This window comes from Echeneis naucrates, chromosome 11 (assembly GCF_900963305.1).
Source record: "Echeneis naucrates chromosome 11, fEcheNa1.1, whole genome shotgun sequence".
Lineage (NCBI taxonomy): Eukaryota > Metazoa > Chordata > Actinopteri > Carangiformes > Echeneidae > Echeneis > Echeneis naucrates.
Window position 1 is genome coordinate 19,794,569 of NC_042521.1, and position 13,077 is coordinate 19,807,645.

The 13,077-nt window shown below is 40.8% G+C and overlaps 1 protein-coding gene across 5 annotated transcripts in view; it reads right to left on the minus strand.

Moving 5' to 3' along the window:
* The window catches only part of gatad2b (GATA zinc finger domain containing 2B), a 31,620-nt gene extending 22,791 nt beyond the window's left edge, over positions 1-8,829 (minus strand). The window contains exons 1-3 of one of the 5 annotated variants that reach the window (XM_029514614.1): positions 8,729-8,787; positions 8,452-8,501; positions 7,384-7,436 (exon numbers count right to left, since the gene is read on the minus strand). The gene's annotated coding sequence lies outside the window, so the exon portion shown is untranslated. Of the gene's footprint in view, positions 1-7,383; positions 7,437-8,451; positions 8,502-8,728 lie in introns of all 5 variants that reach the window. The other 4 variants (XM_029514613.1, XM_029514615.1, XM_029514616.1 and 1 more) reach the window with 4 other exon arrangements.
* Between the last annotated feature and the right edge of the window lie 4,248 nt (positions 8,830-13,077).

Below are 13,077 nucleotides of genomic sequence, written 5' to 3' on the forward strand. Positions count from 1 at the left end.
GCAGTTGTAGAGGGCAAAGGGGCGGAGGAGGAGGGGCATCAGTTGCAGACAAAGAGCAGAGAAGTGCAAGCGTGTCATACCCACACTCAGAGGTCTCCATCCACTGTTGTCTGACTGTCACATTCTTCACTGATTAGAGCCACAGATGCAGATCATCAGCATAACTGCACCATCACCACAATTGCTGGCGGCAGTGAGAGTACTACTCTCCATTCTGTAAGCTCACTGACATATTACCTCAATTTTGAACTACTGATTAACCATCACTCACGATAGTCAGATAACAAAAAAGAAATCAATGCATCAAAGAAAATGCTAAAAATACTGTAACTACACTACGATTACAGAACTGATCACCAACAGGGCGTGATCTGATTTTCATGAATCAGTATCAGCTGCATTTACTCTGCAGTTTCTTTAATTAACTATGCTGGGTTTCATGCAGTCTGAGTACTCATGTGATTACAATACTAATAATCATTGAATACTAATTTTATAAAACCTTAACCCCTAATTGATGGAACTGTCAACAGCTTAGAGGTTGATGTTTGCTGCGTTTATCAACTGAATGACTTGGAGAAGTGAGGAACTGCTCAGTTTAACCTGTTGGCTCAGTCCCCCTAGTGGACTGAGCCACATATGAAAGGCGTCCTTTATACAGCGAAAGTAGGCAGGGTTCAATGAAAATTTCAACGCAGATGTTTTTAAACACACTTTCAGCTACATGCACAAAAATTTTGATGTTTCTAGGTGCTCCAGTTTTATCATAGTTACTGAAAATGTGTCGGACAGTAGGAGACAATGGCAAGACAACTGATGTCATGTCAACAACAAAGGCACTGTAAACATATGTGTACTATCTTTACACCGTTTCTTTCACCTCCAAAAAAAAAAAAAAAAATTAAAAATCATATACTGTCATAGAAACAACACCAAAGTGCAAAAATTGAGTTTATTTCCTAGTAAAGGTTTCAACAAGCCTGCTCACCAAAAACAAAAAAAGTTGCACGTTGTTTTCTATCTCCGTGAAATACGAATATTCTTTGATCAAACCCCGACTAAAACATTGAATAAAAATCACAAGCTTGGCCCTAATTTTAAAGCTGAAGATGTGCCCAACAATAATCCGCAGTTCAATTTTATCCATCGTGTCCAGTTAATCAGACATATTTTCTTTTTCCCCTATGTGCTAATGCTAATTTAAAGGTCAGTCAGACTGCGCATCTACTACGCGGAGCAGCGTCTCCTGTCAAAGTTTTGTTGAAAACAAACTTTCCCTCCAATAGCAGAGGCCCTGAGGTTTCCTCTGACGTATGGCAATCCCTTTGTGTCACAGCAAAGATTCTTTTATGAAGCCCAACAACACACAAATTTTATGTTTTTATTTTCTTCCCTGTGGTTAAATGAGTGCAAGCATTCACAATAACCATGTTAATAACTCCTAACTGTCAGAAAACAGAGGTGTGCGTGTCCTGTTCCTGGTTCAATTTTGCTACAAGTTCGTGTCATGTTCCTTTAAAAAGGCACAGGAATAATTCTCTTCTGTTTTTTTGTAGTGTATTTATCTTTGCCCAGAGAAAAGAGTAGAGTCAAAATGCAGTGAGCCAGTCTGAGCCGGTTTGTAACCTCAGGGTATGGAATTATCTCTTAATATGTAGCCGTTAGTGGTCAAGACGTCACACAATTAGACAGCCAGAAACAGAAAGCTAGGGTGGCAGGAGGAGGAGCAGCAGCCCCGGTGTTTTCAGAACAGAAAGAGGAAAATCTCTTCCTTCAGGAGCTGGCATTTTGACAAGACTTAGAGCAGAACTTCAGACCACAGGGTGGGGCATGCACTGTTCCACCAACCAGAGAGAGAGAGAGAGAGAGAGAGAAAGCAGCAGGAACTAAAAAGGTTTTTCTGAGCAAGGCGCATAATGGTTGAAAGATATTTTAAGAATGTGACAGCCAGGAACACCAACACACAACCTGGGGATCACACACATGATTACATGTAACACTAATATATATATGAGACCTGAACCATGGATACTAAACTACATTAAATTTAATTAAGTCAGGCTTACATTCACCTATATATCAGACAACAGTCTGGGTATTTCAGGGGTTAATGCATTATTGTCAGATGCTGGCATTTGTTTACATATTAAGCAGACATGACAGGTGTTATTCTTTATTTATTCATTCATTCATTTAATTTTAGGTTCGTAACACTGCAGATTAGCAACTGAAAAATGAAAACTTAGAAACCTGAGATGAGATGCGATGACCAACTAGGATCTGTAGACTACTGTATTCTCAGATACAGATTCTTAGCTAGTTGGATTTCCATATATGCCATGCATGATGGGTCACATCTTACAGGCAACAGGACACATGCACGCACACAAACCTGCACATCATTCTATTGCTGTTGAGCTTTTTCTGTGAGAAAAAGAAAGAAAAAAAAAAAAAAAAGCAAAAAAACAAAACAGAAAGCTTCTGTTTGTTTAACCTGTGAGTTCACAGTCAAAAACGAAGAGCGGCCAGAAAAATCTGAGCACTCCGACTTCAAGAAACTGGCAGGACACAAACACTACAACTAGAGCCACTCCACTGGCCTCACCTGAGCATGATGGCTATGTGCTGATTTTACCATAATTACGGTAAGTGTAAGAATATTAATAATAATATTGAATATAATAATATTAATAAAAAATAACAATAATCCATCCGAGAAACAGAGAGAGTGACAGCTTTGCTAACTGCTAAGCTAGCAGTAGTAACCAAGTAGTAGATACGAGTGAGAGAAAGGACCAGAGAGCAGAACCACTATACTGAGTCTAGTGGGTATCAGGAAGGTAGATCAGCAACAACCAATATCATGTTCAGCACATAAAGCCAACAGCTCTAACTACATGATATTATTTTGACTAAACCTGTCTCTGAGTTACTGTAGTCTAGCAGTAAATTCTCATCTATGAAGGTTGGAAACTTTATTTTCTATTAGAACGGTTAATTTAACTATGATCAATTTGGAGAATGTAGTGTCTGGTGCATTATATTGTATCATACAGCATGTGTGTGCATCCTTTCAGTAAATATAAATAGTTAAATAATAGATAAGATAATAATTGTTTATTAGTAACTCAGTGGGGAAATGGCCTGGACAAAGTAACAGACATCATAGGGGGAGACCTTTGATTTCATCCAATGGTAGATTGTGTTGATAGTGTGGTCAGAAACACTTTAATCCTGGATGAGCCGATCGGTGTGCACTGAACATTCGGCGTAATACTCATACTGGTTGGCTGGGGTGACCTTGTACAGGACCTGGCTAAATGCAGCCTAGCAATGCAGTACTGATGTGCACACTGTTTTTTCACTAGCTGGAATAGTTGCAGTTGCACTACCACTGACATATGAAGCTCCTCACCACTACACTGTAGTGTAGTGAACACAAATGTTCATTCAAATCACACATTAATTACTACCAACTGACAGTGAATACAATTTCACATAATTGTATACAAAATTTTATAATACCGTGAATAGGCATGAAAGCTAAATTTTCTGACATTGGTACCCAGTATTTTGATGACCTCCTAGATCAAAACACTGACGTTATAAGTAAAGCTATTAATGATAGCAGTACTGATATGGATGAAGGACTCCTGAATGTTTTAGCTGGAGTAGTTTGGAAAAACTGAAGCACTAAGTTGTAGCAGTGTGGGGGGGTTTTCTCTCACAACGGATCTTTGACTATGTATCAAGGTCACGTCCATCAATTCATACACTTGCTATACCAGTGCAGAAGTTCAATCTGTGTACAGTCACAGCATTTGATCATTGTTCTGCCTGGGTTTTCCATTGCTTCACCCTAAACAGACAGTGGTTGTTTCCAGAGGCCTGTATCACGCAGCTGGATTTCAGCTTAGTGAGGTAACTTTCGGGTTAACCCTGGGTTTTCAGTCTCATGAGGGCTGTTTGCTTTCAATTGGGGTACATTCCCTTGGTAACTACATGGAACACCTAACCTGCCATGGAGTAGGTTAAGCTCAGGGTTAGGAGCTCAGCAGGTATATTAGAACTGCCTTTTGACCAATCAATTGTCTTGGAAAACAGCCTGCCAATTCCCAGGCCAGCCCATTGATGTGGGCAATAGAACCGTGAGAGGAGCTGAGAGAGAGAGAGAGAGAGAGAGAGCGAGAGAGAGACAGAAAAGAGAGAATCAACCAATTTAATTTTGCTTACAACGTAAATTCATTTGCTCTTGATAAGGGTTGGAACTGAAATAAAAAAAATTGTAAAAACACACACACACACACAATGGGAGGGGGGAAAATAGTCATACAGACAGGAGGAAGTTTCTCATTGACATCCTTCGGACGTCTTCCTCCATCAATGAGAAGAGATAGGGCGACCACACACACACACACACACACAGAGTACAGGTAGACAGAGAATACGGCTGGCCAGTATTTGAAAAATGGGTCCAACATTGCCTAACTGATCACTAACCTCAGATCCAGTTGCAGACCTTCAATAGGAACCTTCATGAGCTTATTTAAAACCCAGTACCATAAAAGAACTTGAAACATTCAGTCTGCTGCTCATGACTCGATTCACTAAGAACAAAATAGTGGTTCTGTGACTGGATTCTTCTTGCTTTGGGTTGCAACCATGAAATTAATATTCAGATGCTGGAAATTAACTAGATCCCACTACAGGCCATGAGACCTTCACATGCCTAAAATGTGTAGCTTGTCCAACAATTTGCACACCTGAAAGATAATACCAAAATGTGATTGTGCTACTGTCCTGTGTTCAAGCACATGCTGTCCATCAGGAACAGCAAAAAGTGTCAAGCAGCATTGTTGTGGTCAGCCCTTAAATGTTACTGAGTTTAATATATATATATATATATATATATATACTTCAATCAGCAGCCAGTTAAAAGACAGAGGGGCATATGCTGATCTAGAAGACACATTAACCAAACATCCTCCTGAAATAAACAGTCTAGACGTCCCCCCGACCTCCTGAATTATGTCAACGATGTTCATAATGTTCACGTGTGGATAGCAAATTCCATCAGCAACACATCAAATTTGGCAGGACATCTCCACTGGCAACTTAAAAGAGTAAACCTAATTATGAAAACATTACAGTTGTTTTCATAAACCCAGTCAACTTTTCCATCCTCATTTGAAGGTAAACATTCTACTCTCGCTAAAGCAATAACTCACTATAGAGGGTGGTAGCATCAGAGATGTGACTTTATTCTGTGACTGAGAACCCTACAAGGATTTGTAGCATTTAATTAGCATACTGGAACAATGCTACAAAATGCCAAGAAGATCACATCAAAGGTGTTGCCCTCCATGTATGGTAAGTTTCTAGTTCCTAGGTTTTCAGTTTACTGGCAAAGCAAGTTATTGTTACATTATATTGCTGACAATAAGGCCTTAGTGTGGTAAGTTGCAAGCAACTGATGGACATTAATACTCATGACACTATGCGGACCATCTTATACAATACAAATCAAAAATGAAATTAGATATAGCATAAAACCAATGATGTTAGACGAGACTAGTCTAAAATAGGAATGGCCATTTGTGACAATCGAATCAAATCACAACATTAAAATCGAAAATTAAATTGAATCAAGGATTTGGAGAAAAGTCACACCGCCAACAGATGGAAGTTTCAGATGTGGTCCACAGTAAACAATCTAAACAACCAAGACAATCAAACTGCCTTTGGAAGGTGAGCATCAGTTTCAAAACTTTCTGTACCTTCCAATGAATAATAATAATATAAACAGCAACAATTTTTTTTTTTTTAGTTTGCACTGCCAACTCTGCTATGATTGGCTCTTAAAAAACTTGAGGATCATAAATGCAAATAGCTGCGAGACAGGGATAGTACTGCTTGGGCTATAAATATAATGATATAATGTATCCATGTTTCGTGTTTTTATGTTCACTGCTCATATATGTTTCCTGTTGTCAACAAATAATAAAAGACAAATAATAAAAGTACTCAACTCTGTGCATCATAGCCTAATATAATATACAAAAACCATAGAGCTCCACTGCCTCTAAAAACACATAAGTTATTCACACATGTTCCTTCATTACCATGAACAATTAATCTCTTCCTTTGTGATTACTTCTCCAGCAGGCCAGTGGGCTGACTTTGTCAGTGGCTCTCAACAAAATCAGATTGTATTAAGAGTTGGACTAACATGGGGTTTCCTCCAGTGTTTGTTAAACCTGGTGGCCCGTTGGGCCCAAGTTGACCCCCAACCAGGCCTAAGCTTTGAGGGTTTGGGGCAGCTCTATTGGATATTCACCATCAAATCTGTCAGTTCCAGGGCTTTGTTGATTCCCCAGTTGTGGGATGACTTTTCAGCTGGTGAGCAACCTGACCCTTGCATTTCTATCAGAGCCTGAATAGCCACAGTCAGGACTGCCACTGGCTCTGCCAAATCCTATGGGACCAGTACCTTGCAGAAAAAAAAAAATAAATAAAAATCAAGGTTTTTGCTGCCTGGTCAGTCTCTCCATGTAGGTAAACTTTTAAAAGACAGATAGGAACTTTCGAGAAAGAAAGGCCAGTGATGGTTGGGGTGGCAGGAGTCCCATGAATTAAAGGCTGCATGCCAAAATCAAACCTAGGTTGCTGCAAAAAGGACTAAGCTGAAACAGTATGCACCCTACAGGTGACCTACAGAGGCACCACTGTGTCAGTATTTTTGTGAACCTCTGTGGAGGTGTCTGGAATGAAAAAGTTGACCAGAATACATTTTAAGGCAGAAAAACATTCAATAAAGAAGTAAATAAGAAACTTGTAGATTTCAGTACAAATACATGTGTGATTTAAATAACATTCTGGCAATTCTTTCACGCATACTTTCCACACCTGTAATAGTTATAAGATACTCCTAGTTTGTCTGGTGTGGACTTTACCTCTGTTTTTACATTATATCATTATCCTTGTACTTTGTTGTCCATTATGTTCTTTGAGAAGAACCTGTGACAAAAACTGTAAGATATGTTTACAATTCTGCAAATATGTTGATAGTTTCAAATCAATATCAGATTATTTTTGTTTATGAAAACAAATTAGTCTGACTTAATTTTTGAGGTCTCATAAGCAATGTGAAGGAGTTTAAATAAAGTTTAAATATGACGGTTTGACTGGCAGGAAACAGAACAACAGGATGTAACAGGCATGATGATAACTGACAGAGAAATACTCTCTCTCTCACTCTGACAGACACTCACTCACTTACTCACAAACAGAGTTTGTTATTACAATGTGACTAATGAAATCATTATATTTGGACAAGCTGAATGAAACCTTGAACCCCAGAGGCCAGACTGGACCATCACATACCTTCTCTTGATATTTTGTGAAACTCTGTACGCAGCTGAGGCTGTCAGTGGTCTCTGAGATGGAAATAGGAAGAGGAAGGACTCAGTGAGAATACTACAGTTCATTCACAATCCTCAACAGCAAGGATCTTTCATTCATACAGACCGACTATCAATGCAAGAGTGGAAGGTTGAGTGCATCATGGTCTGCCAACTTCTATCTGAAACCAGAGGCTTTGGGGCCACTTCATGTCTCGAAGGAGACAAACAGTTGGCTGCTTGTGATGCCCTGACAACAGTGGCAGTTCCAAACCTACTCCAGGATGAAGTCCTTTCCATCTGCAGCTGTTGTGTCTAACAACACTAAATGGCCACGTTCTGGAACTGAAATAATTTTGCCACGGACAAAGATGGCACAACACTCTAGTTTCACCTCCAGGATCCATCCTAGACACCCGATGCAGTCAGGGACAACTTAGCAATAGCTTATATGAATCCATCTGCCCGTGACTCATGTAAATCTGCAGTAGCAGTGCAGCAGCAGACACGAGCAAGTTCCCGTATACTGCAGAATAATAGGCAGCACACATTAAATATTGATTCCCGCTTGGTGTGTAACGTCATGCAGACTTATACCTCCGTTAATCCGCCGCTCGGGAAACAATCAGCTCCCGGCCTAGGTAAAGCCTAGCCATCACACTAACATGTTACACTGTCAGGCGCCAGGCAGCCATTTAGGTGCATATGGAGTCAGTCTATTCTCTACGTAAATGGCTGATGCATTTCAAATTTTTCTTCCTAATTGCTGAGAGAAACCAACGGCTTCGGCCTCCTCACGCAGCCGTCATATCGGCCCCATTCACATATCTTAAGTCCTTTAAACCCATCAGTACATCTCGTTTCATCCCGGCGCTCTTTAAATGAGCATTAACATGAATTTGGAGGAGCCCGACTCCGTCTCTAGTCTGAGTTAACCCCAAGAGACATTGGATCAAACAATGAAACCAATTGGAGGCATTCTGCACAACGTCCCCATCACAACGTATTCCAGATATCCCGTTAACAGTTCGGTTATTGACAAAACACATACCCAAGGGAAGGCTCTGGACCTCTGCAGATGTTTCTGCTGCAACCCTAGAGCTTTAAATGGAAACGAACCGTTAGAGGCGATGGCTGCTAGTCGCAAACATGTCAGCCAGCATCAATAAATAGCGACGCAAAGCCGCTCTATTGTCTGTCAGCACATCAGCACATCGACCGGCGGCACGACGACACAATAATTGCCGTCCTGCCGGCCCTGGAGAGGTAGCTGCTATTTCAAATAATATCGGGTCGGAGCCAGGCCTCGCACACATCCTCGGACTCACCTGTGTCTCGTTTCGCCTCAGTCTGTACCTTCTCCGGGGTTCACGGTCCGGTCCCGACGCGCTGCAGTGGCTGCTCACCACCAGTCCCCGGCACCGGTAGGCTCAGCACTGAGCCCCTGATTGGACCTCAGCAGACGCTCACCCCCCGCGGGTGACCCAGACAAGAAGCTCATTGGTCAAACAGACACTCCGTGTAACGGGTATAGACAGCTGATTGGCTGTTTTTTTTTTTTTTGCAAGCAGCCCCAGACAGACAACAGATTGGTACTGTCGTCTTTATCGCAGGGAAGTCTTAGACAACTGATTGGTTACTGGTTTCCGCGGCGGAGATAGAAAGAGGGATGTGATTGGCTGCTTGTAGTGTTGTTGTATGTGCCTGGATGAAGAGACAAGGTACCCCCGGTAGGCCTGAAGAGACAATGTGAAGGCTAGATTCACTCGATAACGGATTTAGGAGTGTCAGTCCCTTTTGGAACGGAGATTTAACTGTGGCCGGGTACTTAGGGATCAGAGATCACACACACACGTGGTGGCTGGCTGCCTTTGTACCGATGAACCACGATTTGTACTTAACACCAGTTTCAACGGCTACATATGTGCATGTAAATGACAAAGCAACGCAGGACACAATGGAGTGTGAGTGGTTTCCAACTTGTGGACCTCCTCGTAGCTGCGACAGAACACGTTCAGACAAAGAGACGTTCAACCTACAGCGTCACACTCCAGTGTCAGAGACAGCAGCTGTACACAGCTATAATCTAGTAATTTCCCTGCTTTACAGACACGTCTTCCATACATGTTTGTGACTGAAAGACGTTGGTTCTATTCCCGCTGACCTGCTGCAGACCCCAAATTTTGTTTTCATAACAATAAACTGATCAGCTGCAGATTTACTTGTTTACTCATTTACTCATTGTCACTGCTGTTCTCTAATTACATCTGCTGGCCTATCTTACTTCTACTTACTATTAAACAATTTATCACATAACATTAGATATTCATACTTTTTGTTGGTGACTGTATTGTGTTATATGGCCTGAAGTACTTTTGTCATGAGGATCAACATAATCCACAGTTCATTACAAGGCATGCTTCCCTACAAGTGTGTCCTGTAGGTTAGGCTGTCACATGAGCTACATTCATGCTCAAACACACATCCTGTCTGTCCACTGTCTCTGGACAACGTACCATGGCAGATGTTTCTGCGAGCAGCTCCTCAAATCCACTACATGGAGACGGAGCCCTCTAGTGGCATCACGTGTTTGAACTTTACAAGTTCACAGTATAAACAAAAAAATAATAATAAAAAAACCAGTATCACGCTATAACGTGATAATTTATATTGTTATAGCGTGAAAGGTTTTGCGTTTAAATGAGGAAAGAGAAGGAATATGGCTGATTTACACAATTTGATCAAGTTCTACTTCATACCTGGGTTGAGACATGGCGAGATTCTACTGTTATTGCGCACGGTGGGTGATATTGTGGTAAGTATGCGTACACTACGAAGGTTCTTAAAAAGCATGGGGCTAAACAGAAATAAGAATGAGTCCGACCCTCTGGAGGTATGTTGTTCCAAAAATAAAAATATCACGTTATAACATGAAATGTTTATTGTTCTAACAATAAGGTTTTCACATCATAACGTGATACTGATATTTTTTCTTTTACTGATGTGGCACACCATGCTTCCCTAAGACTTTACTTTGATTTGATATTGTGATTTACTTATGAGCTTGACACTGTCAGTTAAAACTATATTAAACCGGCACTGCTTCTCTCACCTATGACCGTACCACTTTTAAGTTTAATTGAATCTTATTTTTCATTTCCTTCAAAGATCCAGTCAGTGTCATTATCGCTTCCCTCTCCTATAAAGATTGATATATAAGAATTGTACCTTTGAATAATAGGACTAATTGTATCAATTAGTGGTAACAGTCTACATGGTGAGTTGTGTGTTGCTGTCTATATTTTAACTATGCACAGTTTGCTCTCATCCAGATGTTATCTCAGACTAAACCATTATACTACAGATAATTGACACTGATCGTAGCAGCTGACTTAATGTATTTGCTCTTGGTACACAAACCCTGAGCAACCTTAGAATAATAATTGATGGATAAATGACAAACCTTTGATAGTGACTTGATTCATTCATTCATTCCTCTTCTACCACGTATCTGTTTCTGGGTTGCAGCCGTTGCTGGAGTCAATCCCAGCTCGCATTTAGCGATGGCAGGGTACACCCTGGACAGGTCACCAATCAATTGAAGGTCCAACATACAGAGACAGACAAAGATGAAAAACCGCTCGCAGACAGACCTACCAATTAACCTAAACATGCGTGTCACATCCCTAATGACTTGATTAACATTATTCAATTAATTTAACAGTAGAGTCCTAAGACCAGAGACTGCTGAGGCTTTTAGTTTTGTTCTCAGTCTTCATCAATGATGTTGTAGTCTGTGTGTCCATAAAAAAGGTTCCTATCACAAATGCTTCAACTCTGGCTATGATGCAAGCTCACCATGATGGCAATGACACCTTAAATGAGCCAAGAGAAACAGAACTATTATATAATTCACTTTCATTTCAATCATGCAGATTCAGAGCCAGGGAAGGTATTTCCAGTGGCTCCAGTCTTAATTGTACACTAGGTTAACCACATACAGCTCTGTACTGAAGAAGTTGAACTACTTTTTGACCAGGCTACCTCTAATACTGAGCATCAGAAGAAAGAAAGATGAAATAGAACTGTGATATTTAAAATTTAAGTACAGTACAGAAAAAAGCCTAGATGGTATGAAGGCATTATCCAAACGAGGTTGAAATATGCAAACTATATGGCCTTGTTGGCCAATATCAAAGACCACATCTCCACATCTGCTTACTAAGAGCAGGTAAATACCATGATGTCATGGATCAAGCATAGCTCGTTAGATCTCAACATCTCTGAAACCAAGCTGTGTTGTGGGTAAGACAGACGCCTGATTCTACCAACCCTCTTTTTGAACCCCTGAAGTAGACAGTTAAGCAGACAGAGGTCTTCAAATTTAGAAAAAACACAAGAAACTTGTGTGACAAAAAATGGACCAGACTCAGTGATTACCTTCCTAGCAACAAACTTGAAATATACTTTTTTTCTACTCCTAGACCACAAAATTATATCAGGCCTTAGCTTTGTACAGGCTATTTCCTGGGGAACAACAAGCTTTCCTCCTAAATCTACCTGCATCTCCCAGTCACTAGCATCCTCTAAGCAGCCTTGCTTCCTTATTATCTTATAAACTTTCCCTCCTTCCTGAACAAACTGTGTTGCAACTCTCTTTGTCTTAGACCCTCCTAAAATTGCCTGCCTCCGTATATCTTCAATACCTGCAGCTAAGCTTTTTAAAACCTGGTTATGTTGCCACGTATATTGGCCTTGTGAGAGACTAACCTTACAACCGGACAAGATGTGCTTTAGAGTTGCAGCACCTGAACACAAAGAACATAACGGGTCTCCATTTACCCAGAGTTTTAGGTTCTGGGGAGTTGGCAATACATCATATGTTGCCCCTATCAAAAATCTAATACTACTTTCCTCCATACTCCACAGCTCTTTCCAACTAAGCTTTTTCTTCTCTACACCTTCCCAGTTCAACCACTGTCCCTGCTTAGCCTAAGCCACTGCCCTCGCACCCCTTAATATTTCCTCCTGTCTACAAACCTGCCCGGCCTATCTGTACATTACCCACAATCTTTGTATGCCTAAGAGCTGCTTTTGCTTCCTGCACTGCCATTCTTGGATTCCATTTTCTCCCCTTGGTTGGGTTTGGAACCACCTTACAAACTACCACATCTTTACTCCCAGATAACAGGAGCTTTGTCCTAACCTTAGTACATTTAAACTCCTCCACTAGACTAGATACTGGGAGCTGAAATATACCTTTCCCATACAGTGCCACAGTGCTTAAACATCTCAGAACACCTAGCCACTTCCTAATGTAAAAGCTTACTAGTCTTTCCACTTTCTTGCAGCAGATATTGGAATCTCATATACTGACAGTGGCCACATCAACCTGGGAAATAATCCAAACTGCAAAAACCACAGCTTCAACTTTCCTGGAAGTCCTGATTTATCTGTTCTATCTCGTCCTTCAGCAACATCCTTCCTAAACTGCACTACCTGTTCTCCGTCATGCAAATCTGCCTTGTACCACCTACCTAAGCGCTTTACTGGTTTTTCCCTAATTATTGGAATTGCCTCTTCATCTATTACAAACTTTCGATCACTTAATCTTCCTCTACTTATTGAGATACTTCTAGATTTACTAGTCTTGATTCTCATACTAGCCCACTTTAAG